Below are 25,944 nucleotides of genomic sequence, written 5' to 3'. Positions count from 1 at the left end.
TCAAGGCTGACTGTGACAATTTTTTAGCGAACATTGTCACAGGCGATGGAATATTGGTTCATCACTTCGAACCGGAAATAAAACGGCGATCGATGGTGTGGTATCATATCACCCCTGCGCGCGACGAAAAAGTTCAAAGCTGCGCTCTCAGCCAGTAAAGTCATGGCAACTGTGTTCTGGGATTCTGAAGGGGCTATTCTGTTTGATTTCGTCCATCATGCCGTAACGATCAACTCTGAAGTGTATTTGTGCTGCCCGCAGTAAATTAAAGAAACGACTTCAGAGTGTTCACCGCCTCTCCTTCCCGACGACAATGGAAGGGCTCACCCGTGTCTGCGTCACGAGGGGAGCTCACAAAACTTCATTGGACTGTTCTTCGTCATGGACCCTACAGCCCAGACCTAGAACCTTTTTGGCCCAGTGAAGGATGCGCTCTACGGGAAGCAGTATGTGGATGACAGGGAGAGTATTGATTTTGGGGAATAATATGGTGTATTGGAATCCTGAAAAAAGAAAAACAACTTGCTTTTAAAAAATGTGTTGGATTAATTATTGAACGCCCCTTGTATATTACAGACTATGGCCAGTGTTCTGACCGAACGCACTAAAGTGCTGTGCCAGTAATGGCGATAGTTGAGCACCCATTGCATCGTATTGGGTCAGGACAGCACGACACCATGAAACCTTACATTATCCTGTTGAAAGTAACGTCTCGAAGACCTCGAGGATAGGACGCAGAAACCAACTTTAATATGTAGAAATGTGACACCTGCTGCCTAAATTTATATATATCCCTACCAGAAGTAGTTGTATTGTGTAACCAGTGCCAATGCATAATATCACACCAGATGACGGTCCCATATGACGACGTCGTATGCAGTCTGAGGCCCTGTTCTGTATCGTTCATACTGATCGATGTAGTAGGTTAGTCTCGAAGTGACGTCATTTTCAGTTCTTTATCAAAGTATCCCATTCAGTAAGCTTCTGAGACCTGTTACCGAACGGTCCTCCCACCGATTTTACGACAATTGTACCGATAGATTTTGGATTTTGGTGTGGTCCTGTCGATCGGTGAGCTGTGGTTTATGTACACATATAGTTTGCTATTTTAAACATATTTAGCGGTTTTAGCTTTGGATGTAGTGATTATATTACTAAAGAATCACTAGAGGACTCATCAGGTTGGAAAGTGAGTTCATAATAGATTATTTTCCTTTGTTAGAAATATGGTTAGGATAGGTTGTTACTGTGAATGATTACATCCAAAAAAACGTTTTCGGACAATATTCTCTCAAAGTACGTGTTATTTTTATGCAAATAAGAGTTTAATGATCATTAAATATCGAGACATCGGGTCTTCTTACGTATATTACATGAGTGTGAACTGACGTTACTAGTGACTTCGTGTACTTTTTCCCACAAATGGTTTAGTTAGTAACTATCGAAACGTGTTTACAACTTCAAGTAACAATGGAAAGCAATTATGTGAATCCTGAAATCGGAAACCTTCCAAACTATCACGCATTTATGACTTACGCAGCACCGTTTGGCAACGAAGTCAGTCTACGTTTCTCGACGCCCTACAGAATAGTACAAGAATTGAACGCTATGGCTCCGTTGTTTGGCTTGGTCAAGTAGTTAGCGCGCGGGAATGAGACACGGGAGGATACAATTTTTTTTTTCCTTTTCATATATACAACACGTTCTGAGACATTGTTATCAATGTAAGTTAAGATTTTTCTGCAATATTCGTTATTACTTACATGTAAGAGCGCACTTCCTCAGTAATGATTTCGTCCTTTGCAACTGGTCGGCTGTTTTCTAATCTTATTCATTTCTGTGTGTTTAAAAAACGAAATATCAAATTGCTGGAGATGAAATTGTTGTAAGTGAAACAACCAACAGTGACCTTTATATTTTTTCTTGTCAGAAATAATTCACCACTTTTTCCGAATATGTAGCGATTTCCGAGTATGTAGTTAGACAGGAATCTAAGAGCACAACTTAAATTACTGGGGATGTAACTGGCAGCGGTCATTTTCATACTCTTGCTTGTCACAAGTATTTATCTGCAATCGAATCCTCAACAACAGTAGGCAGAGATGAAAGATCTCCGCCTTAATATTTTTAGACTGTAGCACCATATACGAAACATTGTCATTCATGATATGCTTGTTATAAACTTCGACGAACTGCAGGAGCTCTCTAAAATGTGTTCTTCCAATTTTGTTTTTAATACCCAAATCGTTGATGTATCATACCCGGATGTGGGCTACTTAATCATTTGGATCTCTAGGACCGAGTTATAACGACATTCTGGTTATCTTCTTATTCTTTGAAACTCTCTGAGTCAATTTTTCGTGTGATTTATACATGTATTAGTGCAATGTGGTACTTCACTCTATTCCTAACTCATTTTCCAAAACGTAAAATCCAAGACACCATATTAGTGTGAATGAGAATAAGATGAAGTAATGCGGCATTTACGACAATCTGCAGAATACAGTCGAATACGTTATCGTTATTATGCATGCATGGAAACATGCGGTCAAGGAAACTGTAAAAATTTCTATGCATTTCAACTGAGAATCATGGAAGTGGATATACTGCGCCTGATACTGTTAAGGAGAAGGCAAGGGGGATGAAGGCGGGCACGTCAGCTCGATGGAATGCGCCGTCGTGCGTTACGGCAACGTAAACACAATTTTCGGTACTTGGAAGAATAGCACGCCTGTGTCGTCTGCTAACCGTTTTGTGTTCGTGGCGCTGTGCGTTCTGCAGTGCTCATGCGCGGATCTGCGGCCGCTTGCATTTGATTAGCTTGAGTGACGCGAACCGACAACAGCGCTTCGGTTCTCTAGACCCGAACGGTATCGCTTCCGAAATGCATACTGAATAACGCAGGGACTCTAATTCGAGTACTCAACCGTTCGGTGCTCTTGAGTACCGAAACGATCGGCACAATGGCGAGAAGATAGAGAATAGGCACCCTGTCAACGTTCGTTCTCTCCCGAGCCTCCACTGACAGATGTGTCCACCGTGGTGCTTTACGCAGCCTCTTGTCGTGTCACTACTGTGCACAGTGTTGTCGGGGGGCGCATCGCGTCAGGCAGACCTGAGGAGGAGTCAGACAACGTATCACTTCCCCCCCCCCCCCCCCACATACATCCCACGTATCGACCATGAGGAGAAAATTCGAGAAATTAGAGCCAATACAGAGGCTTACCGACAATCATTCTTCTCACGCACTACTCGCGAGTGGAACAGGGTTGGAGGGATCAGATAGTGGTACCGAAAGTACCCTCCACCCCACACCGTTAGGTGGCTTGCAGAGTATGATGTAGATGTAGAATGGTGCTCCATACATTGTCACACTGTCTGTGCGTATACTTGTCTTACTACAGACTGATGATATTGAGCCAACAAGATGATGATGATCAACTCAGACTAGGTCTGATTTTCAAAAGAGTAAGCCGATATGCTGGCTGCATGCGTATCGTTTGCCTAGAATATAGCTATCAAGAGTGAACCCACAAATTCTGATTATGGTTTCACATCAGCTGTATTATATTTCAGAACAAATAAAAATATGCGCCGGACCAGGAATCGAACCCGGATTTCACGCTTGTCACGGGGATTGACATACCATTTTTCACAACTTTTCTATTGGTTTACAGTATTTTCTTTTTCTTCCTTTTTTTTACAAAAAAATGGAAATACACGACAACAGAACAACAAAAGAATTTTTTATGTTTTTAAAAATATTTTTTAGCAAAACTTCTCATTGTGATTAGAGTGAATGTCTTAAAGATTCATATCGATGTGCAGTTAGCATCATTCACAAACAAAATGGCATCATCACGCCACCAACTTGGGGGTAGACGCAGTCAGAATTCTATCAGAAGGCTTCTGGGCACGTCTTCCCGAAAAATATCGAAGAATATTCCAGGTTCTGGTAAACTGATCCAAGTCCTGCTATTACATACTCACTCTGAGATCACCTTCTCATACCTGGACAACCCCCGCTGCAGGGTGAGTGAGTCCAAGAAGGTACTAATCAAAAAGTTAGCATAGTGTTGATGGTATCTCGGATTGTCCTTCGTAAAGGTAATGTAGTCTTGTAGGAACGACCACAAATCAAGAAGGCTCTTATCTCCATCATGAAACAAGTAAGAGGTTAATAGGCCTTATCCAGCCGGCGGTGGTGGCCGTGCGGTTCTAGGCGCTTCAGTCCGGAACCGCGTGACTGCTACGGTCGCAGGTTCGAATCCTGCCTCGGGCATGGATGTGTGTGATGTGCTTAGGTTAGTTAGGTTTAAGTAGTTCTAAGTTCTAGGGGACTGATGACCTAAGATGTTATGTCCCATAGTGCTCAGAGCCATTTGAACCATTGGTCTTATCCACTTTACTGCATTAGCCTTCGTACGTGGGATATAGGTCTCATGTGGGAATAGAAGTGACTTCCGTGCAATAGTATGGATAGCCACATGTAGAAAAAGGCAATCGTTTTCTATATCAGCTGCCACGCCTCTACAGAAGATCTACATATCAGTGGATGTTAATCCGTGTCAAGCGTGTAACACTTGGGGGGCACAACTTCGTCTATCCGAGGACGCTTCCAGGAGCGGCCCTAATCTCTATTTATCCTGGTGTCTGCTCTCCTTTGTACTCGCGCTGCATTACCGAAATTCCTGCAGAAGGTGAGAGACAGCTTTCTCTCATCGTTGCTTTGCTGTGTCATGAATAACTGCAATACACTGCACTGCACTGCACTGCACTGCAATACAGCAATCGCAAATAACGACGTGTTGTCAGCAATTGAAAACGTCGCTCGCCTAAAGGAAGTGGCTGACAAAGTAGTTGGATAGTTTTCGTTCGACAAAACATGTGACAAACCTGAGCGATGAACCCGAGTAGATAGAAAATGACTAAAACCAATCAAGAAATTTAAAAATAACCTTAGGTGATCCGTACGAATGGGCTGCAACACAGAGGAGTCAACGTTCAGACGTTAAAATAGGATAGGGCAACCATATTTTGACTGCTTGGGTGTGCCGCGTCGTAAGTCCTTCCTCTGTGTCAACCTCTTCCTCTTGGATTCGTTCTTACAGCGAAAATGCTCAATTAGTTCTTAGATATTTCCTGATCTTTGTCTTCCCCTACAATTTTTGCACTCCGCGGATCCCTCTTGCGCCACGGAGGGTATTTCCTCATATCTTAACACAATTCCTATCAACCTGTTCTTATTCTTGTAAATGTTTTCCATAGATCCCTTTGCTCGCCGATTAATCGGAGAACCTGCCAACTTTTTATCTTATCAGATTACTTGATTTTCATCAACCTTCCGTAACGCCACATCCCAAACGCTTCATTTCCCTTCTTTTCTGTTTTTCTCCATTCGTATTCCAATAAACTCTTGAGTCTTGTGAAATTAAGGCACTATTTCCAGCTCACACACGCAAGTATACATCCATTAGCTTTTACAGATACGGGTACTCGCAACATCCAGTCCAGTTCGTTTGTTTCCACAGCATAGGTTTAGACAGGTGATTCCAAACTTTTCCTCTGACGTAACACTTTTTTGGAAAAATACTTAGTATCGTCAAAGTATCGGAAAAATTACCGCGTTAGTAATAATTTTTCGTGAAGTACTTACTCATTTTTCATGGAACACCAGACCTCTGGAGAACGCAGTTTAGGAACCGTGCTTTAGATGAACGATCAGTACTAAGCCAGTGTATAAACATTTTAGTAACGAGCGATATGGAGCCATAATTAGCATACTAGATTCGCACTTCGGGGGGATGGCGGTTCATATCGCCGTCCGGCAATCTAGATTTAGATTTTCCTTGATTTCCCTCATTCGTTCCAGGCAAATGTTTGAATGGTTCCTATGAAAAGGGCAAGGTCAATTTTCTTCCCCGTCCTTCCGTCGTGCGATCAGTGTACAGTCTAGAATAATTACGCAGTCGACAGGACTTTAACTCTAATCGTCCTTCTTTTTCCTTAACATCTTAGTAACTTACTCAAGGTGTTGATCTTATAGGATGCAGCGCTGGCCAAATCTATGAAAACAAATCATATGCGCATCGAAAATACTCGTTGAGAGAGGGGAATTCTGTCCTGTACAGGGTGTCCCTGGAGGAATTGTCCACATTTAGGGATACGACGGGAATAATTTCTAGCATAAAACTTCATATGGATATACATCCTAATTTGAAAGATAACCGAGAGAGATCACATTGAACATACATTGTCATTTATTTTCTGCTTGTTTATTACCTTGTCAAAATTATGTAGCACACATTACAGCATGCGTATTACAAACTGTCAACTGAAAAATACGTACTTTTAACATATTCAACTCTAAACATTCTCGCGCATGTCACATTACAGCTGTTGAACGTATCACAATAAATGTTCGAATGTCCCGCCGTCAGCTTCAGTACACTGCGAGAACTTGGTGTGCTGCTCGTCTGAGTGGAACAGCATCCCATGATGCGACCAAGCAGTTTCGTTTCCACACCTCACAGATCATTCGCCCCTTAAAGAAAAATCTTTTGGTATAAGGTTTGGCGACATCGATGGCCACTCAGCTGCACTACCTTGACCAATCCAGCGATTAGAGTGAGACACATATGTGTACTCCACTTACTCGGAAACAAACGTACATTAAATGTGTTCTATCTTGGGAACCATCCAGAAGGTTCATGCGTCTCTATGAAGTTCATTGCTTCAGATGAACCTTGTGTATTATATTGTGTATTAAACCAGGGACCTAGAAACGACGGAGAGGCTTTGTCCCCGCCGTAGCCCTCAGTGGTTCACAACCCTACAACCGGCTACAGCAGTCCACCCACCCCACCACCACCCCACACCGAACCGCGAACCCAGGGTTATTGTGTGTTGTGCGATTCTGCACCCAGTGAACACCCCCCCCCCCCTCTCTCTCCCGGGAACATCCCATACCAGACGAGTGTAACCCCAAATGTTAGCATGGTAGAGTAATTATGGTGCACGCGTACGTGGAGGCAATGTTTGCACAGCAATTGCCGACATAGTGTAACTGAGGCAGAATACGGGGAACCAGTCCGGCCCGCATCTCGTGGTCGTGCGGTAGCGTTCTCGTTTCCCACGCCTGGGTTCCCGGGTTCGATTCCCGGCGGGGTCAGGGATTTTATCTGGCTCGTGATGGCTGGGTGTTGTGTGCTGTCCTTACGTTAGTTAGGTTTAAGTAGTTCTAAGTTCTAGGGGACTGATGACCATAGCTGTTAAGTCCTATAGTGCTCAGAGCCATTTGAACCATATTTTTGAACCAGTCCGCAATCGCCGAGGTAGATGGAAAACCGCCTAAAAAACCGACCACAGGAAGAGCGTGTTAGACCGCGCGCCTAGCCGGGCGGCGTAGATTAACCTGTCATATCCCTGAATATTGACCATTCTTTCTGGGACGTCCTGTGTAAGCCATTTCTGTGTTGACTTTTCAGGAGGTGCTCAAATGTTGTTACCGCTCATTCTTACACGTACTGCGGACATGCTTCCCAAATAATCACGAACTCGTGAGCATACATGTGTTTTCCATCGAAATTGTTCACAAATATTAGACATACGCTCCTGTAAAATGTAAACCTTGTCGACAGGTGTGGAACACAGCTATTCTCTGTTACATGACAGTGATTCCCAAAACTGCTTCGCAACCTAGCTAAAAACCCACAGTTTAAAATAGATTACCAAGTCAATTGAAACTGCAAGTGTTGCATGGAGGTATGCACATAACCGAAAAAAACACCTGTGGTTGTGTATTTAATAAGTACTTCTTCATTTCATTTCCGTGCAGTGGTGAAAACTGTGTGTAATTTTTCTTTGAGCTGGCTGGCCAAAGTGGCCGTGCGGTTCTAGGCTCTACAGTCTGGAACCGCGCGTCCGCCACGGTCGCAGGTTCGAATCCTGCCTCGGGCATCGATGTGTATGATGTCCTTAGGTTAGTTAGGTTTCAGTAGTTAAAGTTCTAGGGGACTGATGACCACAGCAGTTGAGTCCCATAGTGCTCAGAGTCATTTTCTGTGAGCTGAGTCTGCTAGCTGGAACGTGAAGGCCACAGGAATAGAATAGCAAGCGGGTCGTAAAACTGATTTTCGCTGAAAGACAGAGTCCCTGCAAGGTACGAGTACGTGCTGGGTGACTTCTGCGGTACGGGACAATGTTCAGCACCCTGATTACCACTGACTGATGTGTAAGTTTTGTAATGGAGCCCAGGATTGGCTGACAGATACTATTTTTGTAGCAGGGAAGAGAAGCCGCGAGTGTCTACATGCAGCAGCTATCATTCGCCAAAATGCGAAACCTCTCTTATAGTGAGAGAGAGTTTCTGCTTCCTGCCCCACTATAAGAGAGAAATGCGTGTTAATGGTCAATCAAAGCCGATTCTAAAGACGATGAAGACTAATTTTTTATGAGTTTTTCATTGTATGAATTCGGAAGGTCCACAGTCATTGGCTAACAAGGATCTGGTGCTGGCAGAACCAGCAAGATTTTTGGAAGGCGAGCATATAGGGACTTAATATTAAAACTTCAGAGAGGGAGGACTTCACCTTCGTCTACACGTCCAGGAGACACTGCTTTAGCTCACTTTTAGTCAACATTTTTTTTTCACCTGCTGCCCACTTTCGTGTCTCTCTTACAAGGGAATCTCCCCATAGCAACCCCCTCAGATTTAGTTATAAGTTGGCACAGTGGATAGGCCTTGAAAAACGGAACACAGATCAATCGAGAAAACAGGAAGAAGTAGTGTGGAACTATGAAAAAAATAAGCAAAATATACAAATTGAGTAGTCCACGCGCAAGATAGGCAACTACAAGGAAGTGTGAGCTCAGGAGCGCCGTGGTCCTGTGGTTAGCGTGAGCGGGTGCGGAACGAGAGGTCCTTGGTTCAAGTCCTCCCTCGAGTGACAAGTTTACTTTCTTTATTTTCGCAAAGTTATGATCTGTCCGTTATTTCATTGTCGTCTCCGTTCACTGTAATAAATTTAGTGTCTGTGTTTTGCGACCGCACCGCAAAACCGTGCGATTAGTACACAAAAGGACGTGCCTCTCCAATGGGAACCGAAAACATTTGATCGCAAGGTCATAGGTCAACCGATTCCTCCACAGGAAAACACGTCTGATATATTCTATACGACGCTGGTGACGGCATGTGCGTCACCTGACCGGAACATGTTATCGACCCACCTAACTGGTACACTTGGCGAATGGGTAAAAAGATTCTTCTATCTTGCCCGTTTTAGGTTTTCTTATGGATGTGATAATCATGCCCAAAAAAGTGATGAAAACATAACGGACGGACAGATAACAATTGTCTGAAAATAAAAAATTAAACTTTTCACTCGAGGGTAGACTTGAACCAAGGACATCTCGTTCCGCAGCTGCTCGTGCTAACCATGGGACCACGAAGCTCCGGAGCTCACACTATCCTTGATGTTGCATATGTTTGACATGGAATACTCAGTTTGTATATTTATTTCATAGTTCCACACAACTTCTTTCTGTTTTCTCGATTGATCTGTGTTCAATTTTTCAAGGCCTATCCACTGTGCCAACTTATAATTAAATCTGAGGAGGGTGCGATGGGGAGGTTCCCTTGTTAGTAGTAAAATTTTTCGGCTGTGCACCAGATCCACAGTAGTGGTGATTTATATGGAAGGGAAGTAACTTTGCTTTATAAAATTTATGGAGCAGTGTTATACCAAGTTAAAGCATACAGTAATAATTTCTATCCAAATACTTTATGAAACCTCCTCCCGTGAACCATGGACCTTGCCATTGGTGGGGAGGCTTGCGTGCCTCAGTGATACAGATAGCCGTACCGTAGGTGCAACCGTAACGGAGTGCTATCTGTTGAGAGCCAGACAAACGCGTGGTTCCTGAAGAGGGGCAGCAGCCTTTTCAGTAGTTGCAGGGGCAACAGTCTGGATGATTGACTGACCTGGACTTGTAACACTAACCAAAACAGCCTTGCTGTGCTGGTACTGCGAACGGCTGAAAGCAAGGGGAAACTACAGCCGTAATTTTTCCCGAGGGCATGCAGCTTTACTGTATGGTTAAATGATGATGGCGTTCTCTTGGGTAAAATATTCCGGAGGTAAAATAGTCCCCCATTCGGATCTCCGGGCGGGGGCTACTCAAGAGGACGTCGTTATCAAGAGAAAGAAAACTGGCGTTCTACGGATCGGAGCGTGGAATGTCAGATCCCTTAATCGGGCAGGTAGGTTAGAAAATTTAAAAAGGGAAATGTATAGGCTAAAGTTAGATATAGTGGGAATTAGTGAAGTTCGGTGGAAGGAGGAACAAGACTTTTTGTCAGGCGAATACAGCATTATAAATACAAAATTAAATAGGGGTAACGCAGGAGTAGGTTTAATAATGAATAAAAAAAATAGGTTTGCGGGTAAGCTACTACAAACAGCATAGTGAACGCATTATTGTGGCCAAGATAGACACGAAACCCACGCCTACTACAGTAGGCGAAAACAAATCGCTACATGTTTGGTGGAATTCTTTTTAGATACTAACCAAAGCAGAGGTGATCGATCTTTCTGAATGGTCACCATGCAAGTGTGGGCGTGGAGGGGCCCCACTTAATATTTACAAAAAAAAGTGAGTGTAGGCTTCAGTTTAGAACGACACTTCCCTCCAGTGCTCCTCATTTCCGCTACAACTCCTGCAGGTAACACCCACCACTGCCGCTCTCCCCAGGCGTGCCCGCGAATGCGCATCTACAGGCCATGGAATTCTGCGCAGGCTCTACGTGAACAACGTCCGCTGGCTCTCTGCTAAAGTAACGTTCTCCGGTATCGTGGGTAATTTGCCACGCAGTAATTCGTCAAAAGTGGCATCTGCCATTTGTTTAAAACAGTGTGGTCCTCTGACTTTACCACCATGCCCACATACTGATTTTGAAGCGAACCTTAAGTATTGTTTTTATGATCCTTTTTCTACATCTATATCCACACACGTACTCCACAAGTCACCATGCAGTGCACTGCGGAGTCTACCCTGTACCTCTACTAGTCAGTTCCTTTCTTGTTCGCTGGCCTTTTTGGCCGAGCGGTTCTAGGCGCCTCAGTCCGGAACCGCGCTGCTGCTACGGTCGCAGGTTCGAATCCTGCCTCTGGCATGGATGTGTGTGATGTCCTTAGGTTAGTTAGGTTTAAGTAGTTTTAAGTCTAGGGGCTGATGACCTCAGATGTTAGGTCCCATAGTATTTAGAGACGTTTGAACCATTTGAATCCTTTTTTGCTCCACAGGAAAAAAAAAAACCTGTCTATATGCCTCAGTGTGATCTATAATTTCTTCGATCTTCGTGGTGCTTACACGAAATACACGTATGTTGGTGGCAGTAGAATGTCATTTCTCTAAAAATATTCTCAATAGTGTTTCTCGAAAAGAACGTGGGCTTCCCTCCAGGGATGCCCGTTTGTTTCTGAACCATCTCCGTAATACCTGCGTGTTGTTCGAATCTACCGGTAACAGATCTTGCAGCCCACCAATGAACTGCTTCCATGTCTACCTTCAATTCGAACTCGAGCGGATCCCAAACACTTGGACAATACTCAACAATAGGTCACAATAGCGTAATATATGCGGCCTCTTTTTGTAGATGAAACACACTTTCCTAAAATGCTCCCAATAAACCAAAGTCGACCATTCCCTTCTCTACCACAATCTTGGCATGCTCGTTCCATTTCATTTCGCTTTGTAACGTTGCGTCGAGGTATTTAATCGACGTGACTATATCAAGAAGGTAACTACTAATGTTGTATTCGAACAGTATAGGCTTTTTTTCCCCTAGTTATTCGTGGTAAATTACACAATTCTACATTTAAAGCTAGCTAATATTCATCATACCAATAAGAAATTTTGTCTAGGTCGTCTTGCATCATTGTACAGTCATTCAGCTTCGACACCTTCCGGTGTACCGTAGCATCATTCTCAAGCAACTGCAGACTGCTACCCATCCAGTCCGGCATATCATTTATTTGTACCGAAAATAATAGTGGTCCTGATACACTTTCCTGGGGAACTTCTGATGATACCCTTCTCTCTGATGAATTCCCGTCATCGAGGAAAACATACTGGGTTCTATAACTGAAGATGTCTTCGAGGCACTCATATACCTGGGGAACTATTGCAGATGCTCGTACCTTCGTTGTCAGTCTGTAGTGGGGCATCGTATTAGATGCTTTTCGGAAATAAAGAAATATTGAATCTGCTAATTTGCTTATTGCTATCCGTCCGTATTACGCAGTATACAGGGTGGTCCATTGATCGTGACCGGGCCAAATATCTCACGAAATAAGCGTCAAACAAAAAAACTACAAAGAACAAAAATTATCTAGCTTGAAGGAGAAAACCAGATGGCGCTATGGTTTGCCCTCTAGATGCCACTGCCATAGGTCAGACGGTTACCAACTGCGTTTTTTTAAAAATAGGAACCCCCATTTTTTATTACATATTCGTGTAGTACGTAAAGAAATATGAATGCTTTAGTCGGAGCACTTTTTTCGCTTTGTGATAGGTGGAGCTGTTATAGTCACAAACATGGCTCACAATTTTAGACGAACAGTTGGTAGCAGATAGGTTTTTTAAATTAAAATACAGAACGTAGGTACGTTTGAACATTTTATTTCGGTTGTTCCGATGTGTTACATGTACCTCTGTGAACTTATCATTTCTGAGAACGCATGCTGTTACAGCGTGATTACCTGTAGTAAATACCACATTAATGCAATAAATGTTCAAAATGATGTCCGTCAACCTCAATGCATTTGGCAATACGTGTAACGACATTCCTCTCAACAGCGAGTAGTTCGCCTTCCGTAATGTTCGCACATGCATTGACAATGCGCTGACGCATATTGTCAGGCGTTGTCGGTGGATCACGATAGCAAATATCCTTCAACTCTCCCCACAGAAAGAAATCCACGGACGTCAGATCCGGTGAAAGAACGGGCCATGGTATGGTGCTTCGACGAGCAATCCACCTGTCATGAAATATGCTATTCAATACTGCTTCAACTGCACGCGAGGTATGTGCCGGTCATCCATCATGTTGGAAGTACATAGCCATTCTGTCATGCAGTGAAACATCTTGTACTAACATCGGTAGAAGATTACGTAGGAAATCAGCATACATTGCACCATTTAGATTGCCATCGATAAAATGGAGGGCAATTATCCTTCCTCCCATAATGCCGCAGCATACATTAACCCGCCAAGGTCGCTGATGTTCCACTTGTCGCAGCCATCGTGGATTTTCCGTTGCCCAGTAGTGCATATTATGCTGATTTACGTTACCGCTGTTGGTGGATGACGCTACGTCGCTAAATAGGACGCGTGCAAAAAACCGGTCATCGTCCCATAATTTCTCTTGTGCCCAGTGGCAGAACTGTACACGACGTTCAAAGTCGTCATGCAATTCCTGGTGCATAGAAATATGGTACGGGTGCAATCGATGTTGATGTAGCATTCTCAATACCGACGTCTTTGAGATTCCCGAGTCTAGCGCAGTTTTTCTGCTACTGATGTGCTGATTAGCCACAACAGCAGCTAAAACACCTACTTGGGCATCGTCATTTGTTGCAGGTCGTGGTTGACGTTTCACATGTGGCTGAACATTTCCTGTTTCCTTAAATAATGTAACTATCCGGCGAACAGTCCGGGCACTTAGATGATGTCCAGGATACCGAGCAGCACACATAGCACACGCCCGTTGGGCATTTTGATGACAATAGCCATACATCAACACGATGTCGACCTTTTCCGCAATTGGTAAACGGTCCATTTTAACACGGGTAACGTATCACGAAGCAAATACCGTCCGCACTGGTGGAATGTTACGTGATGCCACGTACTTATACATTTGTGACTATTACATCGCCGTTTATCACAAAGCGAAAAATGTGGTTCGACTAAACCATTCATATTTCTTTACGTACTAGAGGAACATGTGATAAAAAATGGGGGTTCATGTTTAAAAAAACGCAGTTGATATCCGTTTGACTTATGGCAGCGCCATCTAGCGGGCCAACCATAGCGCCATCTGGTTTCCCCCTTCAAGCTAGACAAGTTTCATTCTTTGTAGTTTTTTCGTTTGACGCTTATTTCTTGAGATATTTGGCCCGGTCACGATCAATGGACCACCCTGTATAACGTGAGAAAAGTGGAAGCTGAACTTCGCATGGACGATTGTTTCTAGGGAATTTATTATATTCGAACATAGAATGTGTTCTAGAATTCTGCAGCAAACCGATTTTAAGGAAATGAGCCTGTAGCTTTGCAGGTCCGTTCTTTTGCCCTTCTTATATACAGGAGTCACCTGCGTTTTTTTTTTCCTCTCCAGTCGCTTATGACTTTGCACTGGGCGAGAGATTCGCGATAAATGCAAGCTAAATAAGGGACCAGAGCCGTAAAGTACTCTTTGGAAGACCAAACTGGGACTCCATCCAGGCCTGGTGACTTATCTGTTTTGAACTCTTTCAGTTGTTTCTCTACGCCACCATTGATTACGGTCGATAGTCAAACGACGGTTTGTTTCTACGATTCTCCTGCGTGACAATGCTTAAACTCAAAATTTGAAACTTTAGCTCCGTACTGCTATCTTCTCCTGCCATACCAGAGTGTCAACAAGTGACTGCATCGGAGCCTTAGATCTACTTGGCGATTCTACATTGGACCAGAATTTTCTCGGCTACTCGGTCAGTTGTTTTTGCTAAGGTATGGCAGTGGTAATCGTTGTATGCTTCGCGCGTAGATATGCATCTGCCCGCTAGAAGCTCTTCTTCGGATAGACGACTGTTCAAACCCGCGCTCGACCACCTTCATTTTGGTTTTCTGTGATTTCCATAAATCGCTTCAGGCAGTTGCCGTGATGGTTCCTTTGAAAGGGCACGGCCGATTTCCTTTCCCATCCGTTCCCAATCCGAGTTTCTGCTCCGTCTCTAGTGACCTCGTTGTCGACGGGACGTTAAACACTGATCTCCTTCCTTTCTTCCTTCCTCGGAGCTCGTACATGAAATGCAACCTGCGAACCGCGGATCTTTTGGCACGGTTATCTTCTGGCTGAGGCGGTACGTAGTGCACAGACGGTAACTGCTACTGATAAGGTAAGAACTGACCGCGTGAGAGGGTAGTTGATGCCTTCAGCAGTTCCAAATTTCTTCTACTCCTCGCAGCGGTCGCCCTCCATATAAGGCGCGTGAAAGTTTCGGGGTCTACAACATTCCCTTGTCCTTGGTGCTAGTGATGCCGTTTCTTCAAATAGCTGAACATTTTTTCACATTGGAAGCGGCACTGATTCAGTCGTATGGCGTACATGAAAAGTAACTGTCGATGGACGCCGTTGTCTAAACCATAGGAATACTACATGTATAACATTTCCTAAGCGGAATAGTGCGACTCGATGCTGCTGTATACGTCGTTCTCACTCCAAGGAATCTCTATTCTTGTTCTGACAACCACACAACCTCAAAAACATACATAATTAATGGCTGATATAAGAGCTTTGCCTGGTAACAGCGTCACACTCAGACGATTAAGAAAATAGACGACCAATAAAAAATCTGCAGCGGTTGTTGACAAGAAGACTACTTCGGGAACCGAATACTGACGGTGGTCGAAGCAAATAAAGTGGCCCATATGTAAACGAGAAATTGTCTGCTGGTATACATCGCCAGTTGAACGAGTATCGATACTTGTTTCATTCCTGAAGTAGAAGCGACGTCAGAGCAGTAACTAAAATGGCAGCTTGAACTATCAACTGTAAACAACAGATGTGCTTCGACCAGTCGCCTGCGAACAGGCAGTGTCAATAAGAGGACGTGCTGCCGTAGTGCTGCTGTGTCACAAGTCGCAATGGATATCAGATATCAAGAACACCAGAAGCATTAAGATGACCGTCTTAACTCTTCGATAGTTTTTATTAATCCAGTCACAAAACTTTTGAGAATGAATGTGTATGTTTATAGGAGTTTCTTTTCTAGCTTCGACCTTTACTGTCTCCTGTAAAAATATCGGACGCTTGGTTTTGCAAAGCTCTTTTATAATAATAAGAAATGATTCGCACATCTAAACGAACAGTTACTATACTACAATTTAATGCGTGGTGCTCAACAAATACCAAACAATTTACTACGGTGTAAGCTTTGAAATTGCAACATGAAGTTAAAATAATAGGAATTCCTGATGTTTTGAGTTTGATCGTCAGCATTTAGACAGCAAAGCGTAATATGACAAACATTAGCATGTAGCGATATGCGCAGGAAGCAACATAGCAATACATGTAACACTTTTTCAAGTTTCTTTCCTGAAACACAGGTACTCTGCAAGCAACAGCTGTAACCAAGGCCAAGATCCTACTTCGTTGACTACCCATCATCCAGTTAGTTCCAGCAGGAGCTACGATGGTGAGTTTCTGAACATTTTGCATTGTCCACGCTATGTCTTTAGCATCAGTTGCACTTTCCATCCTTAAACAACTTCTTTAGTTCAAGCTATTTGTGCATTCACGATTTAGAATACAACCCATATTGTTGTCTCTACGTTATTGTACCAGCAAATAGAATTGTCGCATATTTAAAAAATGAAACACGTTAAAGGCAACAGAACAGCAGCCAGAATGAGTAAGTTTTTTAGAAAGTACTCAGAGTACAAAGGAGATGCCAGACGAATGGTGTTGGTTTGGGCGTTGACTGGATATGTTATGTAAGCTCATGACATATCACGTCAGCTCAAGTGGGGAGCCGCGAGGTGTGGCAGTGCGTTGGCAGTGACCATATATGGTCATAAGCAAGGATCCGCAAGGCAGTCTCCAGAAGCGCCAATGTGGAAGGCATCGCGTGGCGCACAGTATTAAGGCGGAGGCAGTGTAGCCCATAGGAGCTCAGTACAGACAGCGGTCCAGAGGGGGTCGTCTATGTGGGTGTGGACTTCTAGTATTCGCTGTGGCTCTGCTCACGTTCATACTTAGTGGCGTAGCTCCCTCCCTGGGGTTTTCCAATCAGGTATAACGTACTTTCATTCAAGTCATTATCCCATTCTTGATCAGATGATCAATTAAAGATTGTAGTTATTCAAATCTTGTCTTCATTCTATTGTTTTTCGACTGAGTTCCATGGCTCTTTCAGACTTCACGTTAGCCATCTCCACATTAGCTGACTGGACATACCTTCTCCAGTGTCATTAAGCGTCTTGACCGCTCGCTGGACGTCACAGAGTGTCGTATTAATCGTGAGACACATGTAATGCTAGTGCAAAATGACTTTGCCCCTACGCATAAATACGTTCTCGTCCTGAACTTTAGGGGTTCAATTCCTTTACTCCGAAAAAATAAAGCCCCCCACCCCCTCCTTACCATTCTTCATTAAAGAATCGAACTGGATAGTTTCCGCTCCGTTTTAAGCAAACTCCAGTTTTCTATTCATCTCAATGTTTATGAAGTCGTATCTCCTGAACTGTACATGGAAGGCACAGAAAAGGGGTGGGAATACGGCTGCTCGACACAGAAACTGCTGTCAACGGGTCTTTTCCATGGCCGATAACAGTTGTATGGAGATGTATCGCTTCACGGTGTGTAACTGATGCCTTTCGTGGCAAATTTATTTCCTAAAATTTTGGGCTGGTGAGAAATGACAATGAAATTAAACACGTATTTCTTTGAATAATTGTGGCAGCTAAGTGCGATATTTGTTACGACTGATGAAGGTTATGACGAATGTCGTTTTCAGACGAAGCTTTAATTGACATCATCGTGTATTTTGTGACTATTTTATTCATACGTTAAACATACAGATACTGCTTCTCAATGAATACGGCTCATTTTCTTATTCACTAAAGCGTCAATGTCTGGTACTGCTTACGCAGCACTACTAATTCGAAGGTAAGCTTTTCGATTGAAGTCTGTCCGTGAGCTTCTGTGGGTACATTTCGTTTTCTTCAATGCGGAAAGAAAAAGTTGCTCGCACAAATATGTAGGTCCAAACATCGACCTCATCGTAACAGCCCACGTGTGAAGTTGTGGAAATTAAAGTTGAAGGAAGTTTGAATATGAGTCTACAAGACTTATTTTATTTTGAAACTGATCACCCAACTGCCTGTCACACTGCAGTTCTGTAAGTTCTAACAGTACCTAGGAATTGTGCACTGGCGTGCTATAAATTGATAACGGTGTCTCTGACCTTCGCTTTGAAGTCCCTAACACGACCATAATTCTGCTTTTCATCGATTTTAAAAAAGAGCTACTCTTCACTTTAAGCACTGCTCCATTACGTACATGTGCTTGCAGTTAAAACTACGGCGAACGTAACATGTTGTCATTACTCTGAATACAGCGCGCAGTTTGCACTTCCTCTGCGGTACATAGCTGCGCGTTATGACCATGCGGTTTGAGGCGCCATGTCACGGACTGCGAGGCCCCTCCCGCCGTAGGTTCGAGTCCTCCCTCGGGCATGGGTGTGTGTGTGTGTTTTCCCTAGCATAAGTTAGTTTAACTTAGTTTAATTAGTGTATAAGTGTAGGGACCGATGACTTCAGCAGTCTGGTCCCTTAGGAATTCATACTCATTTGAACATTTTTGTGGTACATAATGACATCAGACAGCGAGCGAGCGCTAGTGTTCGCCTAGCCTCCTGTCGAACACGTCTGTAGTAAACTATAGTGTCTGCACTCACAGCTCGCCGTACTTCTGCCAGGTGGTCGACAGAGTGTTTATGCACTGAGGTGACAAAAGACATGGAATCAACAAGTCGCTGGAAGTCCTCTGCAAGAATACTGAGCTCTGCTGCCCCTACAGCCAAAGTGTTGCCAGTGCATGAAGTGACCTGTTGATTATGCCCCATAAATGTTCGATGGGTGGCCAAATCATTCGCTCGAACTTGAAGCCAGTCGCGAACCATTCCCTGGTGATATGGTGCATCCATAAGAATTGCATCGTTGTTGCTGCAAATGGTCTCCAAGGAGCCGAACGTAACCATTTCCAGTCAATGATCACTTCAGTTGGACCAGAAGACTTAGCCCATTTCCATGTAAACACAGCCCACACCACTATGAAGCCATCATCAGCTTGCACATTGCCTTGTTGACGACTTTGATCCATGGTCTCGTGGGGTCTGCGCCACACTCGAACCCTACCTTCAGCTCTTACCAGCGGAAATCAGGACTCATCTGACCAGGTGATGATTTTCAGTCATCTAGGTTTCAACCAATATGGTCACGAGTCCAGGAGAGGCGTTGTCGTGCTGTTAGCAAAGTCACTCGTGTGGGTCGCCTGCTGCATTGTCCATTAAATCCAGATTTCGCCGCATTGTCCTAACGTATACCTTCGTCGTACGTCCCACATTGATTTCGGCGGTTATTTCACGCAGTGTTGCTTGTCTGTCAGCACCGACAATTCTACCCAAAAGTTGCTGCTGCTCCCGGTCGTTAAGTGAAGACCGTTGGCCATTGCGTTGTCTGAAGTGAGAGGTGGATCTCAGAATTTTGGATTCCCTAATGATTTCCCAAGTGGAATGTCCCAGGAGTCTAGGTACAAATACCATTCTGCATTGAGAGTCTGTTAATTCCTTTCGTGCGCCCATAATGACGTCGGAAACCTTTTCACATGAATCACCCGAGTACAAATGACAGATCCGTCAATAGAATGTCCTTCTATACCTTGTGTACGCGAAGCTATTGACATCTGTATTCATGAATATCACTGTCCCATGACTTGTGCCGCCTCATTGTATGATTGCCATGCTCCAGAATTTGCTTTGGACGTTACGTGAGATAGCTACATTTTTTAAGTCACGGTAATTGCAGAGGCCTGTGGGTACGGTCGGCAGTGTGAGTAACCTGATGATGTTATACTGAACGAAACAGACCGTGACACAAAAACGACTATCTGTGCTGGTTTCTTGTTAATACAAACAGGGGTCAAATGTGGTGATCATGACGATTAATATTACTCGGTAAAGGAAATCAAATTCTTTGACAACTTACAGCTTTATTTGTTAGGTTCGTGGTAAACTGCCTATGTTTTTGTTAACGCTTTTGGCTGTTATGATATTTCGAAACGAAGTAACTCACTGCACGAAATTCGCGTGGTTCGAAATAAAAATTACTAGATGCAATGTGATTACTTTTGGTGCACGTTGCATCGTACATTTTTGCACTCGAAATGTAGCTAACGCACAGATTCTTTGTTAATAGTCGAGAAGACTACGTCTGTAAACAGTCTCGAGAAAAATGAATCTATAGAGCGAATTTCAAGAGGGATAGTAAATATTTTAGGAGGTGGTAGAATAGATTAATTCGAATAAAATGTTCCACATAACGAAATGTCCTATTTTCATTGGTTATAGAGATTCAAATGACTACAGAGCTAAGTTTTTGTTTCACGATTTGGAACTCTTAATGCTATGGATGTAATTATTGATTGTCATTTTTGTTAGGTTCAAGTGGTGAAGCTACGTTTGAATATACATAATTGTGACTTATTTTTGGCTCAGTCAGTTATATCATTTTAGAATGCTGCACGTTTTTACAAATGCTAATTATACCAATATGGTATTTGTGTACGGGTTTTGTAGTGGAGTTAAGATGGGACTTAAAGTCGAGCAGGAGGCTTTATGTGTCTCTAGAAATGAAAAGGTCACTTGTTGTTCAGAAAGTTTTTAACTGACGCATTTCAGGTGCAGCCCATCTTCAGCCATAAGCACAAAATACAAAGCCATAAGCACAAGCGAAATTTACAGAAGTCATTGAGAGGAAAGATACAGAACATATTACAAAAATATTAAAAAAACAAAGTCATCATACCAAATAGAATAGCCTTCGTACAAAGTGCGGCGTCACATGTGTCTGTAGTCATCATGAGTGGTCGACTGATGGAGAGCTGCTGATAGGAAAATACCACGAGGTGGCTAGGTTGCGTGGGTACACTGGCGTTACTAGCACGCACCGATATAAATGGACAACTTGATAAAACAGAAATCCAAACAAAGACCTAAATACAATCTAAATACAATCATTCGAGAAAGGATGCACCACGGTACATAATGCACACTTGTTTCAGTTAGATCCGATAGGGAACAGGAAAAAAGGATATCTAGAGAAGGGTTGGAGGGGGGGGGGGGGCGTGAAGAGCAGCATACTGGAAATATAACAAACCAATCACAGTACACAGCTCATTCAAAGAACCAAAAACCTTAAGGAACAAAATCATCCTTAGCACTAGGTGACATAAACACACAAAGGGTCTAGTATACAGGGGAAGAAATAAGAAGAGATATCTTTATTACGTTAATGGTGCCATACACTGACGGTATTTAATGCACCACAGTGTTTTCTAACAAAATAGGCACCTGTAAGCCGTGTATGCTTTTCTAAATGACACAAAATCGTTATATAACAAAGTGAAAATAAAAAAGAAAAACGGAAACAAGACAGTAATCACAAATAGGTTTCAAAAAAAAGGCAGTACAGTAATGAAAAACAATGTTTGACAAGGCCTTGTGGAAAAAATAATTAGAATATTAAAAAATGCTTCTCTTTCTCGAATGTGTTCTCTAACAAACAATGCGGTAAAGTGATACGGTGTGTGAGAGTTTATTTTTATTAATGTTTTCAATTTTATATAGATTTTTTTTGCTAGTGTAAATCACTCCTGTTTCTCTGAACTGCGTTAAAGATAACTTTTGACGCCGTAAATCACAAAATGACTGGTGATCTATATTACTTAACGGTTACAACACTGCATGGTATCAGTTATAGGCTAGCTGTCTAAGGGCTTGCTGAGGCGACAGAAATGCTATTTTCAGAATTTCATGTAACTAAAACCGAATTTAAGATTTTAAAATGCTGTCATAATCTATACTTCAAAAGGTATAATCTTAAGTCAAAGGTTTAACACAACAAAAATAGTATCAAAGTTGGTAACTGGGTTTACGTCTTGATGCAGTGCAACTCATGGCTCGCAGATTATCCAGACTACTCATCCAGTATTTGAGAATGAGAGCATTTAGCGATCTCCAGGAAACTTTAAGCATAATTTCAAATCTTCCCTAAGCTTTTTCATTAGAACCGGCATATTATGGTTTTCCATCTTCAATCTGTAATACCGCTTTTATAAAAAAAAAAATATTTTTTGTGTGCTTATGAAGGTCTAATGAATGATCCTCAGGAGACGTAATGTATAAATATATGTGTGATAAAAGAATGCGTGGCCTTCAAATTTTTTACGGAGCAGCTAGTTCGAAACCTGGCTGTTCGCAATTGTCTTTCCTCTTCCAGGCATCAGAATGTAAGCATCGTAGGCTGTAGTTATTAATGATTTCCAACATACGTTTTGTATCTTCATTAATTCACCAGATCACATGTTTATCGCAGTGTTTATTGTGTTACAAGTCCTATTTATCACCTGTTCTCCTGCGGAAGACGCAACACTACGATGTGGCACTCATCCGTCACCGCCGTTATTTTATTACCAATGTGGAAAGTCTATGTTTGCTCATACAGCGAGAACCTACAGTAATTCAGAGAAGAAATCCGAGATTTTCTTGTTCAGTCATACAGCATACAGCGGTTATCAAATCGCAATACACAATTTACATTTTCTAAAATTCCATTGGTACACATGCACCGTTGCGGCGGGCCCAGTACCAATCTGGGACACTTGCAAAATTCTTGTTAGTAAAATTTTGAAATATCTTAGTTGGCGGAGGTGGAAGCCAGCTCACACATCATAAAGATTTACATGCTTACCATAAAAAATTTAACACATTAACTCATTTGTAAAAAAATTAGAATGTGAAGCTGTTTTGTGTATTGGAGTTTGATATCTTAAGCAGTCAGAATGGAGCAGTTTATGGTATGAGATTAACGAAGCTTTACATGTTGTGGGTGGCTCAGATTTTCTTTTTCTGATGACTCCCAACTGCACATCTCGAGGCAACACTATGTTCAGAGACTGAACCGCACGAACCCCCTCCGGATGGTCGCACCACTGCTCCCTGCTCACTGCTGCATGGCGAACACAGGAGCTGCATCAGCCACGCGCCGGAGCCCAAACTCAGTCTACCCAAGCGCGCTCAGACGGCACCTGTCAGGGCTACTAAGGGGGGGAGGGGGCGGGGGAGGCGGGGGAGGCGGGGGAGGGCAGGCGCTCCGTTGCAGCTGCAGGCAACAGTTGCACCTTGCGAACCGCCCCTAAAATCGGAATTATTTGGCACATGTCCGCGGCTCGTGATCTTGCGGTAGCGTTCTCGCTTCCCATGCACGGGGTCCCGGGTTCGCTTCCCGCCGGGGTCATGGATTTTCTCTGCCTCGAGATGACTGGGTGTTGTGTGTCTTTCATCATCATTTCATCCTCATTCACTCGCAAGTCGCCGTAGTGGCGTTAAAGAACTTGTGGAGCGGCGGCCGAACCGCCCCGCGAGGGGTCTCTCGGGCACCAATCCCATACGCTCATTATTCACTATTATTTTACAAATCAGCGTTTTGAGGAAATATTACCTTTGGAGCACTCTCTTCTCGCTGTACGTGTCATAGTAGGAATACGGGGTTTTATACCTACGCCATACTTCACAAGCAGCGCGTGCAGTACACTGAAGCGCCGAAGAAACTGATATAGGCATGCGTATTCAAATACAGAGATATGTAAACAGGCAGTAATACGACGTTACGGTCGGCAAAGCCTATATAAGATAACAAGTGTCTGGCGCAGTTATTAGATCGGTTACTGCTGCTACAATGGCAGGTTATACAGATTTAAGTGAGTTTGAACGTGGTGTTACAGTCGGCGCACGAGCGATGGGTCACAGCATCTGTGAGGCAGCGATGAAATGGGGAACTTCCCGTATGACCACTACGTGAGTGTTGCATGAATATCAGGAATCTGGTAAAACATCAAATCTCCGACATCGCTGCAGTTGGAAAAAGATCCTGCAGGAACGGGACCAACAATTGTAGAGAATCGTTCAAATTGACGGAAGTGCAACTTTTCCGCAAATTGCTGCAGTTGTCAATGCTGTGCCATCAACAAGTGTCAGCGTTCGAACCATTCAACGAATGTACCCTTGATGACTGCACGACACCCAGCTGTACGCCACTCATGGGCCCGTCATCAACACTGACGTTGGAGTGTTGATGACTGGAAACATGTTGCCTGGTCTGACGAGTATCTTTTCAAATTGTACGGTGCGGATGGACGTGTACGGGTAGGGAGACAGCCTCATGAATCCATGGACCGTGCATGTCAGCAGGGGTCTGTTCAAGCAGGTGGAGGTTCTGTAAGGGTGTGGGGCGTGTGCAATTGGAGTGACATGGAACCCCTGATACGTCAAGATACGTCTCTGACAGGTGCCACGTACGTAAGCATCCTGTCTGGTTGCAGAATGAGATTTTCACTCTGCAGCGGAGTGTGAGCTGCTATGAAACTTCCTGGCAGATTAAAACTGTGTGCCGGATCGAGACTCGAACTCGGGACCTTTGCCTTTCGCGGGCAAGTGCTCTACCAACTGAGCTACCCAAACACGACTCACCCCCGTCCTCACAGCTTTACTTCCGACAGTACCTCGTCTCCTACATTCCAAACTTTGCAGAAGATCTCCTGCGTGAGTCGTGTTTGGGTAGCTCAGCTGGTAGAGCACTTGCCCGCGAAAGGCAAAGGTCCCGAGTTCGAGTCTCGGTCCGGCACACAGTTTTAATCTGCCAGGAAGTTTCATCCTGTCTGGTTACCCGCATTCATCATGTCCACTGTGCATTCCGACATACTTGGGAAATTCCAGCAGGACAATGCGACACTCCACACTCCAAAATTGCTACAGAGTGGCTGAAGGAACAGTCATTTGAGTTTAAACACTTCCGCTCGCAACCAAACTTCCCAGACATGAATATTATCGAACAAATCTTGGCTGCCTTGCAACGTGCTGTTCAGAAGAGATCTCTAACCCCTCTTACTCTTACGGATTTATGGACAGCCCTGCAGGATTCATGTTGTCAGTTCCTTCCAGCACTACTTCAGACATTAGTCGAGTGCATGGCACGTCGTGTTGTGGCACTTCTGCGTGCTCGTGGGGGCCCTACACGATATTAGGTAGGTGTACCAGTGTATTTGGTTCTTCAGTGTATATGAAGTGTCTTACGTCCTTCAAATAGTTCCCATTAGATATTATACAAGTAAGCCAGCACTGCTTTCAGTCACTAAATCACGACTAGAACTCGATCTAAGGGGATACGTTTTAGCCTGTGACGCATGATTGTGGTGGAAGTGGAGTTTGGCTGTAGGTTGCGTAAATATGGACCCTTAACAAGATAGCTAACAAAAACTTACAGTGCTGGGGCGTATGCACAAACAAACAAGACAAGCCCTTGTGATCCATCTCCCAAATTAGTTAGCTACTGTTGTACAATATAAAGTGGATAAAAATAATTACCCCATAGTAATAAAATAATAGAATTTTGAGAGATACATACAGCCAAAGAACATACAATAGAAAACTTAATCAGATTACCATACATTACGTTATCTTAATACTTGTTCCATAGATTTGAATATGGCATTTCGTAATGATGTGGAAATGTCAGTTTAACATAAATTTTCTTTATATGATGTAATCTTTCATTTCCTTTTTTCTTACAATTACTACTTCGTATTTAAGTATTCATCTATTGTGCAGAAGCAGTTGTCATTCATAAATAATTTCAATCTGTTTTAAATGTTGGTTGTCTACGTGTCAGACTTTAAACACTATTTGGTAAATGAAGAAAGATTTTTGTGCCAGCATAATCACCCCTTTCTTTGACAAAGTCAGATTTAGCCCACAATAGTGAAGGATATCCTTTCTTCTAATGTTGACACTATGCACTTTGACATATTTTTTTTAAAATTAAGGTAATCTCAATATCCCAAGT

Source organism: Schistocerca cancellata, chromosome 1, assembly GCF_023864275.1.
Source record: "Schistocerca cancellata isolate TAMUIC-IGC-003103 chromosome 1, iqSchCanc2.1, whole genome shotgun sequence".
In the NCBI taxonomy this organism is placed as follows: Eukaryota; Metazoa; Arthropoda; class Insecta; order Orthoptera; family Acrididae; genus Schistocerca; species Schistocerca cancellata.
This window is presented reverse-complemented; position numbering follows the sequence as displayed.